The sequence below is a fragment of the Cavia porcellus genome, unplaced genomic scaffold, assembly GCF_034190915.1.
Source record: "Cavia porcellus strain 051 isolate PalLab524CR breed Dunkin Hartley unplaced genomic scaffold, mCavPor4.1 scaffold_4, whole genome shotgun sequence".
NCBI classification, from domain to species: domain Eukaryota; kingdom Metazoa; phylum Chordata; class Mammalia; order Rodentia; family Caviidae; genus Cavia; species Cavia porcellus.
The window spans coordinates 51,171,374-51,190,224 of record NW_026947487.1 but is presented as its reverse complement, the minus strand read 5'-3'; the positions used below and the strand labels follow the sequence as shown (position 1 = coordinate 51,190,224).

The 18,851-nt window shown below is 48.3% G+C and overlaps 1 long non-coding RNA gene across 1 annotated transcript in view; it reads right to left on the bottom strand.

Moving 5' to 3' along the window:
* Nucleotides 1-11,947, bottom strand: part of LOC134475703 (uncharacterized) — a 33,603-nt gene extending 21,656 nt beyond the window's left edge. Inside the window, exon 1 of the long non-coding RNA XR_010046887.1 lies at nucleotides 11,763-11,947. This is a non-coding gene — a long non-coding RNA (uncharacterized LOC134475703). The remainder of the gene's footprint in view (nucleotides 1-11,762) is intronic.
* Nucleotides 11,948-18,851: the final 6,904 nt, after the last annotated feature.

The window sequence follows — 18,851 nt, the reverse complement described above, 5'->3', positions numbered from 1 at the left end:
CTGACTGTTTCAGAGCTGGACTTCTGCAACAGCAGTGTTGGCAGCGTGCGCTCCTCCTCTGGGCTGTGACGAAAGGCTCCATGTGAGGCTGCTCTCCTTAGCCTGCAGACAGCTTCTCCACACGCTCTCTTCTGCCATCCAGCATTTGTGTCCAAATTCCCCCCTCTGTGTAGACACCGGTCATGTTAGATTGGAGTGCAGCCTGCCGACCTTGTTTACTTTGCCTACCTTGGTAATAGTCCATCTCCAAATCACGGCTTCACCTTCAGGTCCTGTGTTAAAACTTCAACATGGAAATTTGGGGTTCACAAGCTCGTGACAGGGACCCGAAATGGGAAGGAATGAAGCAAACCTCACACAGACCATGGCCACTGCAGACCCTGAGATCCGGAAGAGCCTCAGTACACACGAGCAGACTGCAGGGCTGCAGTCCAGGCTCTGATACACCTTCGCTGTCTCGGCTTCAGAGAAGCTGTGTCCCTTCTTAGGATGACAGGAAGTGTTGTTCCTACCCTAGTGGAGGAGGTAGAGGAAGGAATGACAGTCCCAGGAAAGCAGAGTACCAGCAGGGGCTCCAGGACTGCTCTCCCTGTCCTCATCACGGTGGCCTCTGTCTTTCCGGCTGGGGTGCTGTACCAATGGCGTCCTCCTGGGTGGCTCCAGGGTCCCATCCCAGTGGCCAGGGCCTCCATTCTGAGTCTCCTCTGCAACCCACCCCCACGTCACCGTCAGTGGGAATTAGGACTTTCCCACGGACCCCCTTGGTGGACGGGGCCGCTACAGGTCCAGGCAGCACAGGGCTAAATTACAGAGCTCAGTGAGGCAGTCAGCGCAGACCTGACTCAAGCCTGGGTCTGTATCCACAGGCCTGGAGGTCAGTGGAACCCTTTGGGGACCCTTAAAACTGCTGGAGTTTGACAAAGCAAGTTCCACCACTTTCAAAGTTGAGAGTGACTTTCCAAGCACTGACCCAGAGGTGAAGCCCAAAGTCAGGCAGGAAGCAGAGGCATGGTGAGGGAAAGCAGGAGGAGAACCCAGCAGCGCCACACGGAAGCTGAGCATCTGAACCCCAGGGCCAGAGACAGAGACAGAGACGGAGAGACAGAGACAGAGACAGAGACAGAGACACCACTTCCCCACTCTGTAGTGCACAGGAAGAGGGGGCGAAAGTGTGAGCATGGGGGAAGGAGGGTGGGCACTGGGAAAGCGAGTGACCCAGGCCAGAGACCCTGTGAGACCTGCAGGACTTCGGGCGGTGAAGCTGTCCATGAAGGATGACAAAGCATCCTGGAGCCAGAGACAAAGCTGATGGTGTGGTCAGTGGTCAGACAGAGGAAAGAAGATGTCGGTACCTGGGTGTACAGGTACCACAGAGTAATCCATCTCTGTAGCAGTAACTTGATCAGTCAAGAAACTGATAATTAATTTTCAATTCATGTCATTGCTTTCATGACCTTTTGGTGTGTGTCTTAAGCACCAAGTATTCATAAATAGTCCAGAAAAATGTCCAATAAAAATTCTCCAGAGTGTGCATTCATCCGCTAATCACCTTAGCATTGTGACAGTTTTTACCGATGAGTGTGAAATACCCTGGAATGGCACATTTTACACATCCAGGCTCACTCTTTGAGGATAAACCAGGCCATCTACTTTAAGCACCACAGTGGGAAATACTTAAATGGTATTTTCTTGTTTTTATTAAGAATTTTGTTCTCCACAGACTGAATTTTATTAAATTACAAAATGAATAGACCAAGTGGCAACAAGCATCAGTTTTTTGGGACTGGCACTTTAAATTTCAGTTCTATCATGATAAAAATACACAAAGTTTATTAGAAAAGAAGTTAAGCATGAAATACAAGTAAATTTTTTTAAAACTTATTTTTAGGCCAAATGCAACTATTATCCATGTTATCGGGTTATAATCAGGCAATAGCAGTTATAATGTAATGTCTGCTATGTGCAGCACCCAAGTTTTTCACTGCATCAGGAGATAATTCTGCGGGCTTCTGGGAGGAGGGCTCACCGGACAGCCTTCCCTTGGGGTGAGGTCACCCCAGTCCTCACAGACACGTGCGCCGGTGACCTTAGCGGTTTTCAGTTTGAAGTGCTTTCCGGTACCTCTCCATCTGGTCCACTTTCCTCTCCCTTCCAATCATTGGCACCATCACCCTGAAAGTGTCCCCCCACTTCCCTAGGATTCCCCTATATGTGCTCAATGGGCCCAGCCCTGCTCTTGGAGAAGCCCCACGTGCCCTGCATTTTGCACTGCAGTCATTTTAATTGCTATCCGTCTCCCCGCTGCACCGAGAGCTCTGGACTTTGGACACCCACTGTTCTGCCCACTGTGCTGCTCCAGCCGGGCGTGCAAGGCCTCGCACAGCACGAGCTCACTAAGACCCACATTGGCAAACCGTGGCTGAAGCTGCTCAGCACAGCCCAGTAGGGTACGGCCTCTCCGTGCTGATGGAAAGATGAGAAAAATCTTGCTGTTTTTCTCCCTGGGCTTTTCCTAAGTCTTTTTCCCAGTTTCCTTTCCTGGAACTGGCGGCTGTAACTGAAGGGTGTGAGGTCTGAATTGCATGGACTGCGCCCGGAGGGTTTCGCTGCATGTTTGATTGAACTGGGGGCTTTGGGCCTGCGCAGGGGTCCTCCTCCCACCAACCTGCATTTTTAAAGATTAAAATGTTCCCTAAACCGCTCCAGAACGTCCACATTTGAACCAACCCCCAACTCTCATTTTCTCCCACCGCAAAGTCCCAGAGGTCTAAGTCCTCTAGATGAACTCTCAAAACTTAATTCCCTGCGATCCAGGCCCTGCTTCATGGGGGACCGATCAGCGCTCCCCGTGGTCCCCAGCCCCCCATTGTCGAGCCTGTGGGGCGCACTGTTCAGAAAGGAGGAAGTTTCAGGAGGGTCTCACTGCTTCAGCCTGGGCTGAGAAGGGACTAGTGGCAGCCAAGCCAGCAATGCTGCACACGCCTCGCGGCCCATCTACTGCGTACCCCATGTGCCAACAGCGAGAAGGAAAGGTCCAGGGCTTAAAGCCCCTCAAGACTCTGCGCCCCGAACCCCACAAGAACAAACATTTTTACCTATGTTCTTGCAGCTTAAAACTCAGTAAGTACTTTTTCCTTCATTACCGTGGTTCAAAACCAGAGCCTTTGCAGTGCACTACATCCCCAGCCAGCTTTTAAGTTTTGAGACAGGGTCTTGCTAAGTTTCCAGAATACCCAAACTAAACTCACACCTGAAGTTTTTCTGGTTGGTTGGTTGGTTGGTTGGTTGGTTGGTTTTTTGAGATTCACTATGCAGTTTGGGCTGGCCTTGAACTCACTTTGTAGCCCAGGCTGGTCTCAAATCCTCAACAATCCTCCAGCTTCAGCCTCCCAAATGCTGGGATTACAGGCATGCACCACCACGCCCAGCCAAGTCTGCAGTTCTTCTGCTACTGCTTCCCAGAGTGCTGGGGTTACAAGTGCCACACCCAGCTAGCACCTGCCTCTGGAGGGATCACTGAGTGAATGAATGAAGGAATCAGAGACTCACAGGTTCTGGTCACTTTCCCAAGCTCTTTAAACATGGCAGTTGTTTTCGTGCTGATGGCCCTCTCTCTAGACAGAGCTACTGCCAAGCCCGAAGAGAGAAGGCTGCTGCCCACCTCCCACAGCAAAGACAACAAGAAGGAGGCTGTATGGAAGTCCAGCACAAGGCCAGAATGGTGTGCACAATGTACCCAGAGTCAGACAGCATCAGATCCAAGGGTCCCATCTGGACCTCAGCACCCTGCCTGGGTGTCCACAGTGGAACCAAGCCCATCCCAGCCTATGGGAATCTGGCTAGCTGCAAACCTCTGAATTGGACATCATTTCTACCACACCCCAGAGCTGGGTCCCCTCCTGATCCAGGCTCAGCTCATCGCAGGAGCCACAGCTATTTCCTCCAGGGTGGAGCCCCTTCCCCACCCTCTAGAGTCTAACTCAGAAGGTCCAGAGCAGACAATAAGAGTAATTCACACAGCCATGCCGAGGTCTGGCTCCTCCAGTCATAAACGATACCACATGTGGGAACCCACGGGTCCAAGCCTAGAGCCTCGGCTGAGCCAGCCGCATTGTCTTCCCACGGACCGGGAGAGTAAAACACGCTTTCCATGCAAAGCCCTAGACAAGATGTTCACACTCATATTCTCTCTCTCTCTCTCTCTCTCTCTCTCTCTCTCTCTCTCTCTCTCTCTGTCTCTCCCCATACTCCAGAATAATCAATAATTTCCTAGCACAAAGCACTTTGAATCACAATGCAGAGTGGGGAGTTATCTTGCATATGATTCTGGAAGATCACAATCCTGATAAAGCTTATAATTCACACCACTCAGCAGGGCGCTGATCAGCTCAGCAGGAAGTGCCTGCTTTTATGGCCTTGATGTTCATCAAGGAAGTGCCAGGTGGCTCCCTCTGCCCTCCCTTCTTCTCCCAGTCTGTGAAGGACACAGCAGACCTGGCTGATAACAAAGGGCCTCTTGCCCTCTGAGGCCCAGTGATGTGAGGAAAACTTTCAGCCACCACCTCTGCCCTGCCTGTCACCTGGCTGGCCCCTGTCTTCCACCAGGATCTGGCTGATCTTTGAAAAGCAGCTTTCTCTACCAGTTCCTCTGGGTCTCTGGAACCACCTCCTCTCCATGATGGTGGTGACAGTTCTGATTTACTAGCAATGGATTTTTTCTTAATTTTTACCAATTTTATTTTAATGATTTTTATTTCTACCTTGAATCCAATAAAGGTAGCTATGCTTGGCTCACATCGTATCTGGTTAAACTCTTATATTCAGAATAAACAAGTGAGAAACCAGACAGAATCTTACCTGTAAAACTCAAGGAAAACAATCACAGCAGATCAGTTTGCAGCCAAACTCCAAGTCGAGAAGCAATACTTGAAATCCATTGTTCTTACATGAAAACTGCTATTTGCTATATGGTAACCAATAACTGGATTTCTTCATGTATTTTGCTTCTATTTATATTTCTAGAACTCAGTAACATATATGTGCTCATTCAGTATTTGCCTTTTGAGTAGGTATCATACTTAGTTTTGCAGAAGCATTTATACTTTTTAAGATGAAATATCTTATTAGTAATATTTGTGAAGTATACACAACTCCTTAAATACAAGTATTTTGGGAAGAATAATAAATATATTGAAAATTACATTTTCCAGTTATCTACAGTCTTGGTTACTTTTTTCTCATTGCTGGAACAAAATACCCAACATCCAAAGTTAATGGAGGAAAGGTTTATTTGGCTCACAATTTGTAGAGGTTTCAGTCCATAATCTCTGGCTCCTAGGAAAGGTGGTGTGGCACAGGTGCAACCATTTGGGGTGACAGAAAACAACAAAAGCAAAACGGAAGGAATAAGAGAGAAGACTCTTTCTGTCCTTTATATTGTATGCGGGCCACATCCATAATACCAACATTCAACCACAAATTCTAGAAGCCTGCCCCCATGACTGCATGAGACTTTGGGGGACACCCAGACACAAACCATAGCATCTACTATAAACTCAAGTATAAATACTATTTAAGAGATAAGCTGTTGTTGTTGTCATTATTTAATCTAAGCTGACCTATTTAATGCAACCCTGGAAACCCATGCTACTCCTTTAGGTTTCTGCAAAACCGGCTTGCAACCCTGAAAGACAGCCCTTCACCATCCTTATGGAAGATGCCAGCCCTTCCCTATGGGGACAATGATTTGTGTAAGGGCCTCAAAACAATGCTGCTGCCTGATCTGAACATGGTGACACATGACTGTAATGCCAGTACTCAAGGAGGCTGAGGCAAGAGGATTGCAAGTTCAAGCTCAGCCTGGACAACTTAACAACTTAGCGAGATGCTGTCTCCAAATAAGAATTAAAAACAAACAAACAAACAAAAAGGACCAGGAATGTAACTGGGTATAAAGGTGCTGCATTCAATTCCCAGTGTCACAAGAAGGAAAAAAGGAAAGAAAAAAAGGAAGGAAGGAAAGATGAAAGCAAGGAAGGGAACTGCAGGACTCAAAAAGCTGGAAAATAGTGACCCAAATTCAAGCATAGAAAGAATCTTCTGGCAGTTTCTAGAAACTACTGAAGTCTTGTGCTTCCACATGCAGGTCTCTTCTGTCTCCCCTGACACTCTCTTCCTTCCCCTGCTGCAGTTGGACTTTTGTTCCCGAATACAATAAAGAAAAGTGTCTGAAGGGAAACAATACAATTCTTGGCTCTTATAGGCAAAATATATTATTATACTTGTTTTCCTCTCCTGTGACCTGGAAAAGAAACAATGTGAGGAGAGGAGGAATTTCATTATGAGTTGGACAACCTCCACCCTGCCCTTCCCAGGCTAATGTTCAGGGCTTATTGCTTTAGAGTCTTTTTATACAGAACATTGGCCACAGGCATAATCTTCCCCTTATAACCACTTGCCTTGTGTATATTATTAAATGTTTAACCATAGACTGGGGTCCTATTGTGCTTTAAATCTTAGTGTTTCTCCAGTGATTTGAAGATCCCACTTGGGTACCATCAGAAGACAGCCCAGATAGTACATGGCAGTCATCTTAACCAAAGAACGGCAGTTGGCCTCTCTACTGAACTGCCCCGTGGGGTTTCAGGGACCACAGGCGATCTCACAAATGTATTTAAGGGCGCCAGATGTCTACAGAGAGTTTCATGTGGTCAGAAGCTGGAGGGGAGCTCAAAGCCACCTGGATGTGGATCTGGGACGGCCGTGACAGGTTTGAAGATGGGCTTCCTTCCGAGGTCCCCATGTGTCTGTCAATGGCACCAGCACATGGCCAGTGGGTCAGTAGGGTGAGAAGGGACAGCCCACCATCAGGGCCTCTCTGGGGTCTTCAGGAGGGTCAGACACTGCAGCTCTCAGAGCACCCTGCCCACGCTACACTCCAAGCTTGTACTGTTTCCCTTTGGACACTTTCCTTTACCGTGTTTGGAACAAACATCCAACTATAGTATGGGGAAGAGAGTGTCAGGGGAGATAGAAGAGAACTGGATGTGGAAACAGGGCTTTCAGTAGTTTCTAGAAACTGCCAAAAGATTCTCTTGTGAATGTGTGCTAGGGTGCACATCCTCAGTATTTTCATGTGACACTGGTGGCGTTCTGCAAATGGCCCTAGGCCTTGTGGCATCTCCTGAGGGCCTGAACAGAACACAGGGCAGACAAGGCAGTGTTTGTCCTATTTGGCTTCTACCTGACTTGGGACCACAGCCTCCCACCTTTCCCAGCCATCTTCGGCCTGAGCCCATGCCCTCCAAATCACCTTTGATCTCAAACTTGTAGACAAGGACCAAATGACAGGCCAGCTTCCAGAGTCTTCAGCTTGATGATGGAAGATGAGGCCTTTTCAACCTCCACAGTGGTGTGCACCAGTCCCTCCTGTACGTGCCTAAAACACAGATGTGCAGACTCACTGGTCCTCTTCCTCTGGATAACACTAACTGACACATGGCTTCTCTATTTGTATCAAGAGTCCGAGACCCCTCAGAAGCTGCAGTATCACCTTCAGCCTCCCAGGACCCTGTGTAGAGTTGAGGTGGCAGAGCTTTGTCCTCGTCTCTGCCACAATCTGTCTCTGCTGTCAGAGGAGGAAGAAAGATGGAAGAGGTCCAGAACATTCTTCTCGCCAGCTGGAACTGTGGACTGTAGGTTGGTGACAGCAAGCAAGGGCCCGACTAGCGTGAAGAGGACCTAGGTTCACATCTACAGTATGGCTTCTGCTTAAATGAGCTACTTACACTCTCTGAACTCTTGTCTCCTCCATCAGGCAAACAGAGACACTACCAACACCACTGAGTCAGTGAGTGTGAGGAGCAAGCAAGGGGGCAAATACACAGGGGCAGGCTCAGTGGAGCACACTTGTAATCCCAGCCACTTGAGAGAAGGAGCAAGATGGAGCCCAGTGAGACTGCCTCGGATTTTTTTTAAAAAGGTCCTAGGGATGTAACTCAGTAGTGTAGGTACAACCTGAGAACCAGCAAAAACAGAGAAGGAATACTGCATGTAGGTGTCTGGTACAAAGAGTGGCAAAAGGAGCCAGTATTTCACAGCCTAGGATCAGAGAGTGTGACCTTCATCCCAGCATTCCTTCCTCTTCCGGTTCCATGAGAGGCCTGCCCATAATCCCACAGGCATCTGCGATCCCTGAGCAGAGGCTCCATCTGGGTGACAGGTCCACTCCTGCACTGCTCTTGCAACAGCCTCAGTGCAGCTGGAGAGGCAGGGAGGTGGGATGGAGGGAGTGCTGGTGGGAAAACGCAGGGACCCCAAACCACAGAGGCATCAGAACTAACTCACCTGGAGGAGGGGACACTAAGGAAACTGCTCCATGGGGCCATCAATAGAAGAGTCATGACCCGCCAGATCGATCCCCTACTGCAGGCCTGAAGTATGCACACACACGCATGCATGCATACACATGCACACACATGCAGAGCATGCACAGTGTCTTCAGTAGCCCTGCAGCTCAAGTTCATAAGCCTCATTTTACACAAGCGGAGATCAAGGGCCAGGGAGATACAGACTCTGTCCGCCTGCAAAGCCCATCACCCCTACCCCCCACCCCCGAGCCAAACAGATACCACAGAATGGGAAAGGTCAATCCCTTCTGGATCCCAACATGCGGCTCAGAACAAATGGTAGAATCTGCAGGAAGGCAGATTTCAGCTCCCCATCAGGAACTTTGCAAGCTCAAGTTTGTTCTCCAGCAGAGGTGCTTCCTTCGCAGTCTGGAATCCACTCCTGTGGGCACCCTGCATGGAGAGGGCTGCAGAGGACGAAGCTTCACAGGAGTGACTGCACTGGAGGCCTCCTCAGGAAGATTCCTTCCTTGCCCCAAAGGCCATCATTTGTGCAATGGTCATTTCCCAGTCACGGGGACAGAGAAGGACCTTTGGTTCCCTTTCTTGTTTGTCTCTCACCAATGAGCAGTCTGCTGTGCCTTTTAATGTCTCCCTAAGAGATTTTCAAATCATTTGAGCTTTCCCCAGAGGCCACCTTCAGCCCACCCCGGAAGGAGTTTCTGTGGGGGTCAGGATCCCACTGCTGATCTCTGCCTGGAGGACAAGCACAACCCCCCTGGGAGGTGCCCTGATCCCTTGGCCCTGCGATCTGAGTCCCCGGGCAGCCTGCTTCTCCTCACAGCCATGCACTACAGGGTGGTAATTCAATGCCTCACGAAGGCTTAGCAAAGTGGAGCAAAACATAAACTAGGAAATAACCCAACTTTCTTGCACACAAAACCTTAGAACGAAAGCCAGCACCAGTGTTTTAAACATCTCACAAAGCTCACATTGTATTGTGGAATTATTTTTAATGAAGCTGTTATTATGCTACAAGAATGCAATAAAACATCTGAAACATGAAATTTCCTATTTTTATCGCCTCCTGTAAATTTTTCAAAAGGGGCCAAAATGATTTGTTTCAAAATGTGTATAGGAATAATTGGATAGAGATTTTTCATGCCAACTTTCCATTTGGAGCAAAATCTAGAGACTGTTACTTCATAAACCACTGAAAATCTGAGCACAAAATGAAAAGGGCAAATATTATGGGATATAAATATAATCAAACATAACAGGCGCTGGAAGGAACCACTGATTTACCCACTCCCAAGGTGTGGTCAGCAGGGGAACTCTCTCCTATAACAAGGTATTCATGAAGAATTGGTTTTACTTCTGGTTAAGAGAAGCGTTATACACATGAATTTCTGTACATGAACACTTAACAGAAATGCTGATTCCATATTGGTTAATTCTCAAGCAAAATATTATTTCTATCGTTCACCTTCCACACAGGTCTGTAGAGGACAGACCCTCCCTTAATTTTCTTTTTGCATCATAAATATGGCCTAATCCTTGTTATAAACAGAAAAAAAATGGACCCCTTGATGTGAAGCAGATGTGTTTTCACTCATATACATTGTGTGTAAGAAGTTGATGTAAGATGTGATTTGGCACAGCAGTGCAGCCAGATATTAATCACACTTCCCAAAATGCCAGTAGGTAGGAAGATATTACTTGTTCCATAATTTCAGATTGAATTTTCAACTCACACTTCTCTTCAAGTAATTCCTGAAGATTGGTCACTTAGGTGGCACAGCTGCCCGCACCACCAAGCAAGCTCTGTCTTTGCTGACGTCTTTCGGAGAGTGTTCATCTCTGTTAGTGGCTCTGGGTCACTGTCTCTCATGAGCAGCTCCCAGCATTAAAAGAGCAGCTCCATCTGCCACCTGTAGAAAGGCTTTTCCATATACAAATACAAACTCCACCCAGCCCCTTGTTAACACTCCCAGCCTCTCCAAGGCTGCTATACATCTTCTCACCCATTCCAAACCTCAGCTGGACCATTAATAAGAGGTGAAGTGCTCAGGATCTTACTTATTATATTTTCTTAAAGAACATAGGCCTTGGAATCCCTTTTTTTTTTCCAGTGTCCCTCTATCCCCTAGGAATCAACTCAATATTTCTTTGTACTGTATGCCAGTTGAGCATTTAAAAAAAAAAAACAATAGGAAACAGCATTGCAGAGGCTGCCCATGTGGGTTAAAACTACCCAACTGTCTGATGCTCTGAGATGGAATCTTCCACCCCTTGGTAGCAGCTCCAACTGCAGCGATTTATGCTAACTTACCAGATCAAGTCACAATTGGAAAACACAGGTCTGAGAAGTCACTGCAGAAGTCACTGCCTGCTGTCTCTGTCACTGTTCTAACTCAATGTACTGTCTTCCAACAGGGGAGTTAGGGTTCCTTAATCGAGCTGATCCCCCCACCTTTCTTTGTCCCTTGCCAAGAACAACAGAGAACCAAAGCCACGTAGCCTGAGTTCTCTCTGCTCTTGTGACTGAAAAAAAATTTCAATGGACTCTTTTTTAAAACACTTAAACCACATGAGAAGGCTTTCTTAAAGAAGACTTCCTGTCTTTGTTTTACAGAAATGAATAAAATGAGCCTCCATGAGGGGAGAAAAGAGTATTCTCAGCTCCACCATGCAAGAAAAGCTATGGAAATTGAGGCTATCCAGAGGCCGAGTGGTTGGTGCGGATGGAAGCTTGGAATTCTGAAGGATGTGGTGAGACTCTGGAGCTGAAGGAAGCTTCACTATAGCAACAGCAGAAGAGGAGCTGGGCAACCCGCTGACCACCTGGCTGGGCCTCTGAGTGTGGGCACACACTCCTCCCAGGAAGAGCAGTGCAGAATGCGTGTCAGTTCACTCTTGTGTAAGTGTAATGGTGTGCCATTGGACACACAGCCTGGCTGGATGGCCAGGTGGAATCTTTTCCCTGTTGTATTTGGTAAATTGCTTAACTTCCTGGTATAAAAACTGACCAGCCCTAACCAGCATTGATGCCCAAAGGCTTGAGATTTGGCTTGTTGACGTCCCGTCACAGAAAAGAGGAAAAGCCGGTGAATCAATTGACTAATGACACTGCTCATCGACTGTAGCCAACGGCTCCACAACACAGGACAAATTCAGGCCCTTCTGGGCACAGCTAACAGCTTACTCCACCTTGCCGAAGGGCACCGGCTCTGGAAACACACAGTCGTGCTGTTGCACGTTTTTCAGTGAAGCACGCTGATGCCTCTCAGAAACGCAGTCATCCCACCTGTATCAATCCCGCACTATGGGCTGTGGTTACCTCGCAGTTGAGATGCACCCAGTCCATGTGACTTTCCACCCATGTCATGTCTATGCATAATAACGAAGAAATACCTGTAGGGCGCGGTACCCATAGGAAATCGGACTTTCTCTGTCGCTGTGATTCCCCCGAGTGGGCTGTAACCGCCAGGTCACACGTCCGTGCTTCTTGGGTTAAAACAGAGGCTTCGGTTCCTCTGGGCTGTGCATTTCGATCCTCTCTCCCAGACAGCTCAGAGCTTTCCTCTCCCTGCTGCACGCCACTGGGTGATGGGCCCCGCTCGCCGCTAGGGGGCGTGGAAGCCCCCAGCAGCGGCCGGGGCTGCGCGAGAATCGCCCGGAGCAGAGAGGGCAGAGAAGGCGGGGCGGCCGCAAGAGGAAGAGGAGAGGCCGCGGGCTGGGGGGTGGGGGACCCCTGCGGGAGCTGGGGCGCACGCGGGCGCCCATCGGGGCCTTCCGGCTGCTCAAAGAGCAACGGCCAGGGGGCCTGGACTAGGGGAGTGTGCGAGGGAGGTGCAGACACTCATTCCTGCTGAGACCTGGGACAGAATGACCTAGGGACCGAGGGACAAGGGACGCATGCATGCGTAGATGCATGGGCTGCAGTCACCGAAGGTCGAACCTGGGGCCTTGGCACTAATTAGAGACCCCAGCTCCCCCCTCCCCAACAGACCTTGTATATTTTATTTTGAGACAGGGTTTTACTAAGCTGCTAAACTGCCCAGCCTGGACTCTTGAACTTGCAATCCTCCTGCTTCAGCCTTCTAGAGTGTTGGGATGGCAGACATGCTCTGTCTCTGTCTCTCTGTCTCTGTCTCTGTCTGTCTGTCTCTGTCTCTGTCTCTCTCGCGTGCTCTGTCTCTCTCTCTCTCTCTCTCTCTCTCTCTTATGCTGAAGCTCTAACCAGACCCTCACGGATGCTAAGAACTCACTGTTCAGCTGAGACGGGGATTTTTAGCCTTCCGATGAGATTCATTGCACCTCTGGCCCAAAGCAGCTCTCTTCTTCCGAGGCGGCATCTGCCCCTGCGTCCCTAGCGGGGACAGAGGTCCCTGCCAGGTGGATCCTGAGTCCCCGGGCCTCAGGCACTGAGAGGAAAGTATCTGCACCCTTTTTCACTTTGGCCCAAGCAGCCTTTGGTGGTCCTAGCCCACAGGGACTCTGTGAGAACGAGGAAGGAGATCACAGGCGCAAGTCGAGGCCCTGAAAGAAAATCCCAGCCCAGCTTCCCAGAGCCCCGGTGCGGACCCATCTGGTTCATGCCCTGCCCTTTCTGCCACAGTTGCCTGAACCTCAACCCAATACATGAGGAACCCTCTGATTGCTTGTGTCCTGTCACGTGGCCACCTGATCGCGTTCTAACCCTTGGCGTGGCGTGTGTCACCGCAGCATTTACCTCCGCATCCACTTATGTTAATTCTGACTTTTCCCGTCACAGTCTCAGCTCCATGAAGACGTGGGTTTTCTGTGCTATCACTACTGTGTGGCCGGACAGGGGTCCAAGGAGGACGCTGCCGCTGCTTGCTGTGTGTGAGGAAAGGTTCCTTAAGAACCCATCCTCTGGCCAGGGTTTGGATCATGGACTCAGGAGAGGCCCGAAGGAAAGCAAAATCATGACCAGGGAAAGCAAGAGGAGGCAGGCAGTCCACGCCCAGACGGGCTGTGCCACCAGGGCTGACAAAGGGCCGAACGCTGGGGCTGAGCGGGGACCGAGGCCCCGGGAAACAGAAGAGTGTCACAGAGCAAATCAGAAAAAGCAGGCGAGGCGAGCGGGCGGAGTCCCGAGACACTAGAGGTAAAAAGAGGTGCAAACCTCTGTGCCGTGCGCAGGCAGCAGGTGTGCAGATCAGAGTTTAAGCAAGTGATGAGCTACAGCGGCAAAGAGAAAGCCTGTGAATGCAAGCCTGGGATAAGCAATGCTTGGTAAGGTTAAAATAGAACAAGGCGAGTTTAAAAGGCACAGCTATGGCTGCCTTGGTGCCCTGTCACCTCCCACCATGACGTCCCACCATCGCAGGGACTGTCGAGGGCCCAGGCTCTCCCCTAGGTAGCGGCCCTCTGCTGCAGGAGGCCACGGTGTATCGCCCAGGGGCTGCCTACCTGCATGGCTTTGCACACGCAGATGGGTCACAAGGCATGACAGAAGGACAGCTCTGGAAAGCCACCTCAGCTCAGGGTCCCAGCAAGGCTGGCCGCAACCAAGGCCAGGTCCTTTCCTCCTTTGCTGGCTTAGCTGTTGCTATGATTTAGACCTAGAATCCTCACTCCCCACAAGTCTCCATGTTCAGAGGCAGGGGGAGGAGGGTTGGAGGGTTGGAGGTGACCGAATCATGGGGTTGCTGTGCTCCTCACGGATTAGTTCACAGCTGAGTTTATGGCTGAATGAGTTGTTAGGAGGTGGGACTCAGTGGTGACTCCAGGATGTGACCTGCCTCCTCCCCTCTCCCTGTGCTTCCTAGCCCCCATGAGGTAAGCAGCTTTCCTCCATCATGATGTTTCTGCCTGGGAAGTGGCTGACCATAGACTGCATCACTATGAGCTAAGATAAGCCTCTGTTCTTGTAACTTTCAAATGTCAGGTGTTTTATTCCAATAACAGAAAAGCTGACACTGTAAAATATCACATGACCCTGGAAAACTTCTCACCCCTAACTGTTTCCAAGAGAACCTGTCTTAGTTAACTTTACTCATCACTGACTACAAAATATGCAACACCCAATGTTTAAAGGCTCACAGTTTGTAGAAGTTTCAGTCCAGAGCTGGTTGGCTCTAAGGTAGGGTAGCCTGGCAGAGGGGCATTGTAGAGAGAAAAACAGTCATAGAGAGCAGAAGGCAGCTAAGCAGCAAAGACAGAGCAGCAGCCTGCCTCTCCCTTTTATTCCTCCCACGATGCCTGCCCTGGGGGTGGTGCCACCCACAACCAGGAATGGCCATCTCATTATCCACATGGAGAGATCTGCCAAGCCAATCAATGTACTGACTTGGTAAGCTCACATCCTAAATCCCAGCATCCTACACTCCAAATCCAGCCATCTCTGGAAAGCCCCACCTATGTCCGAATGAGGTATTGGGAGGACACCTGGATTCAAGCCATAACAGAATCAGAGCAATCAGAAAAATGAACCTTAAAATGGAGTGGTAAGACTGGGTCATCCCATTTACCAGCTAGAAGTGAAGACCCATCCCAGGAGCCCAATAAATCAGCTATCTTCTATGCTGGAGAAGCACAGTTGTCAAAAAGTGTGCTGGTGATACACTCAGAGAAACTCTGCGTGGGAGAGAAAGCTTTGGTGGATGTAATATCCCAGGCTTTTCAGAGATTCAGGAAAGGAACCGATTATTAGAACAATGGAATTGATGGCTCTTGCTGAGTCACTGATGCATTAGAGAAAGACAATGTGAGACCCACAGCTATGAATCATCCATTGAAAGCAAAGTGTGAATGTTTGGAGGCCTTTTTGGAAGCATCTGAAGAGATTCTTACCTCCTATAACAGGAGGAAAGAAAGCTGAGGGTAAATAAGGCCCAGTGCTTAATTATAAGTGTGGCAGCTTTCCAAAGACATTGGAGCTCTTTGGAATTTTAGGGGCCTGGTCAGCAGGAGTGGGACCCTACAGTGTAGATGGGGGGGCAGAATTAATGCTTTCAAAAATTTTGAGACCCCTCTTGCAGCCTTCAGAGTCTCAGAATGGTCCTGACCTCCCAGTGGGAGGCTGTGCCCCTTTGTTGCTTGAACATGATGTTAACATCTCTGCATTAAAGACTATAGATACACATCAGAGACCTACATCGTAGACATTCCCACCAGACCAGTAGCTAGGGTCAAGTAGAACCACATGAGGCATGGAAGTGTTGGTTGTGTTGAGGGATGAACGAATTGATATTCCTACAGGGCTACAGGACCAGCCAACACGTGCCAGCCAAAGCCAAGATTGCTTATCAGCCATACCCTGAGGTAAGGGGGCAAAACATAGTCGAATAAAGGTGAACTTATTTATATGGAACAATCTTCTGTGATAGATGGTTTGCCACTCCAAAAATGACTCTAGGAGAGATTTTATCATGCTTCTAGGATAACTCTGGGGACTTTGGAGAAAATTATGGCCCACACTAAGTAAAGCTGACAGACCAAAACTATTTTAATAGGTGATAGAAAAAGAGACAAATTAACCTGATTGCTGGAGACAGCTTTCTGGCCCAGAACCTACTAATTAAAGGACAAGTCCTCAGTAACTGAACACAGTAATGATAGTCAGTCAATATAGTAATGATTCCAATGTGCCTTGCCAAATGGTCTCTGGTTGTGTATTTAGGCAACTATACAATGGAAAAGCAGACTATGTAAACACTGACAAATGCTGGACACAGGAGCTGAGCTGGCATTCATACCCAGAGTACTTGGGACTCCCTAGGATCTCCCTGCTGGAGTGCAGTGTATGTGATCAAGTAATAAGTAGAGCTCTGGCTCAGGTCTGGTTTACTGTGGTCACCTAGGTCCTCAGACCCAGCCAGTGATCATTTCCCTGTTTTGCAAGTATCTTACTTTTCTTATTGCTGAGACAAAATGCCAACTTATGTTGGCATAAGTTAAGGGAGGAAAGGTTTATTTGGTTCACAGGGGTTTCAGTTCATAGAGGTTTCATTCCACAGTCAGTTAACTCCAGGGCAGGATGACACGGCAGGCAGGCATCACGGAGGAGAAACAGTCCATGGTGGGCAGAAGTTAACAAAGCAAGCAAGGGGTTACCACAGCTCTTTCTATCCCTTATAGCTTATCCAGGCTGCTTGGATCAGGTAGTACTCACACCCTTAATCCTAGTGCTCTTGAACCTAGCACTGCACCATAAATTAATCCCAGCATCGCACACTCTGACCCAGCCACCTCTGAAAAAGTCCCACCTATGACTTCATGAGGCTTTGAGGGGCCATGAAGACACAAGCCACAACATTCTACCTCTGGACCTCCAAAGACTCACACACATCCCTTTATGCTGAAGACATTCAGTCCATCTCCAAGAGTTGCCACAGTCCTAACAGTTTCAGCATTGCTAAAAAGTCCAAGTCCAAATTCAGCTCTGAGATTTAAGGCAAACCTTTAGCTGTAACCCCTGTACAAATGAAATGAAAATTAAACACTTCCCAGATTCAGTGCCACAAAATAGATATTTCCATCCCAAAAGATACAAAGAGGGCGATAGAAAGGAATATGAACCAAGCTAGTCCAAAATCCAGCAAGCCAAACAGTAAGCCCTATATTTCCAGGTCCAGCATCCCTGGTAATCTGTGGCAAGTTGTAAGCTCCAGGGCCTTCAGTGGCTCCACCCGTATGGCACTTCCAATGGCTTCCCATGGCTTCTCTCATGGGCCACCTCTGCTCCCTCCTTGCAGCTTTCCTTAGATGAGCTGTGTTCCTGGCTTCTACAAACTCCTAGGGTCTCCAGTGTACCTTCAACTTCACATTCCCAGCTTCACACTCTGCCCTCTCAGTGTCACACTGCTTGGTCCCCAGGCCTTTTTCTAAAATCTAGGTGAAAGCTTTCCTGACTCTACAACTCTTGCATTCCTCACACACCTAAAAGCAGCACGACATGAATGGTGCCAAGGTCTGCTGCCAGCTGTAACAATAACCAGGCTCCCTCCCTGGGCCACTAGCATTCTGGAACAGCACTTTGGGATTTTTTTCTCAAAGCAAAGTCTTTCACCTTTGCAAATCTGACTGTGCAAAGAGTCTTCTGATGTCTGTGGGCCATATTTTCTGTTACCTCCTTCTGAAATACTTGGCATTTCCTTGTTAGTCTCTTCAGTGACCAATCTCTCCTCCATCCCATCTTTACAGGCAGCAACTCTATAGGAACTTCCTTTCTGGTCAAACTCACAACATTTTAAATTATTCTGCTGGGATCTTTGCTCTTGATTCTCAATATAAATATAGCTAAAATTCCCCAACAGTAACCATGTCACTACCTCAACATTAGGCTGCATTGAAATTTCTTCTGCAATATTTTTCTGCCACTTTCAGTCTCAGGCAAAGTCTCTGGACACAAGCACAATGCAGACAAATCTTCAGCCAAATCATAACACACATCATCTGGAGTCCATCATCCAAGGTAGTCCTTCTTCCCAGTAGAAACCTCTGAGCCTTACCTTTCCTGGCAGCATTTCTATCAGCTTTCTGGTCTTCTGAACTTTTACCAGAATCTGCCATCAAGAACAGCCTAAGGCATTCCAGCTCTACATTTTCAACCAATATCTCCGGACTTTCCTAATGCTTCCCTTTCCCATAAGCCAGTTCCAATAGCTCCTAAACTGCACAGCCAGATGCAGTCTGAGCAACAACCCCACTTCTCTGGTACCAAATTTTATCTTACCTACTCTTATGGATTAAAAACTGATGATCAGTTTAACGTCAGTTGAATTGAATCAGCATTGCGCTGAGTGTAGATGGCCCACCTGAGGAAAGTTGCCAGCATAAAAAGAGACATGGAGAGAAAGAGCATAGCATTGTGTGTTCTCCTAAGCATTGTTGTTTGGAGCTGGTGGTTCTCCTGAAGGAGCTGTGGCGTTTCTTCCCTGACATGAATTTGGCCATTATCATCCAAGGAGCTTGGAATCTTGTCACTGAGGATGGCTATGGTATTTTTCAAAGGAGCTCTGGTCCTTGTTTTGAGCATTGTTTCTGGTTCCAGTGCTAAATCCTCAACCTACTGGTACAGATCCTTCACCCTGTTGGCATAAACTTTTTAGCTTCCAGTGCTGACCTGTAAAACAGATGAGTAAGTCATTGTCATGGGCTCTAGACTCCAATTGTACTCATGGGAGGCACTGTCATGGGTTATAGGTCTTCATCAGGACTCACGAGGGACATTGCTGTGGGATCCAGGCTCTCGGCTTGATTCTCTAGGTCTTTAGTGTTGTGGACAGGTTTCCTGCAATCTCTGGGTGACCATTATAAATAATGCTATAAATTTTGTGTCCTGTAGATAGTTATTCTCCTTGCAACCCCTGACAACAACACCTACTTTTCTCCTTGCTGAGGCAAAATAACCAACACCCACAAGTAGAGCAAGGAAAAGTTTATTTGGATCACAGTTCATAAAGATTTCAGTCCCTAATCAGCTGACTCTAAGACAGGATGACATCAGAGGAGAAACAGTTCTTGGTGGGA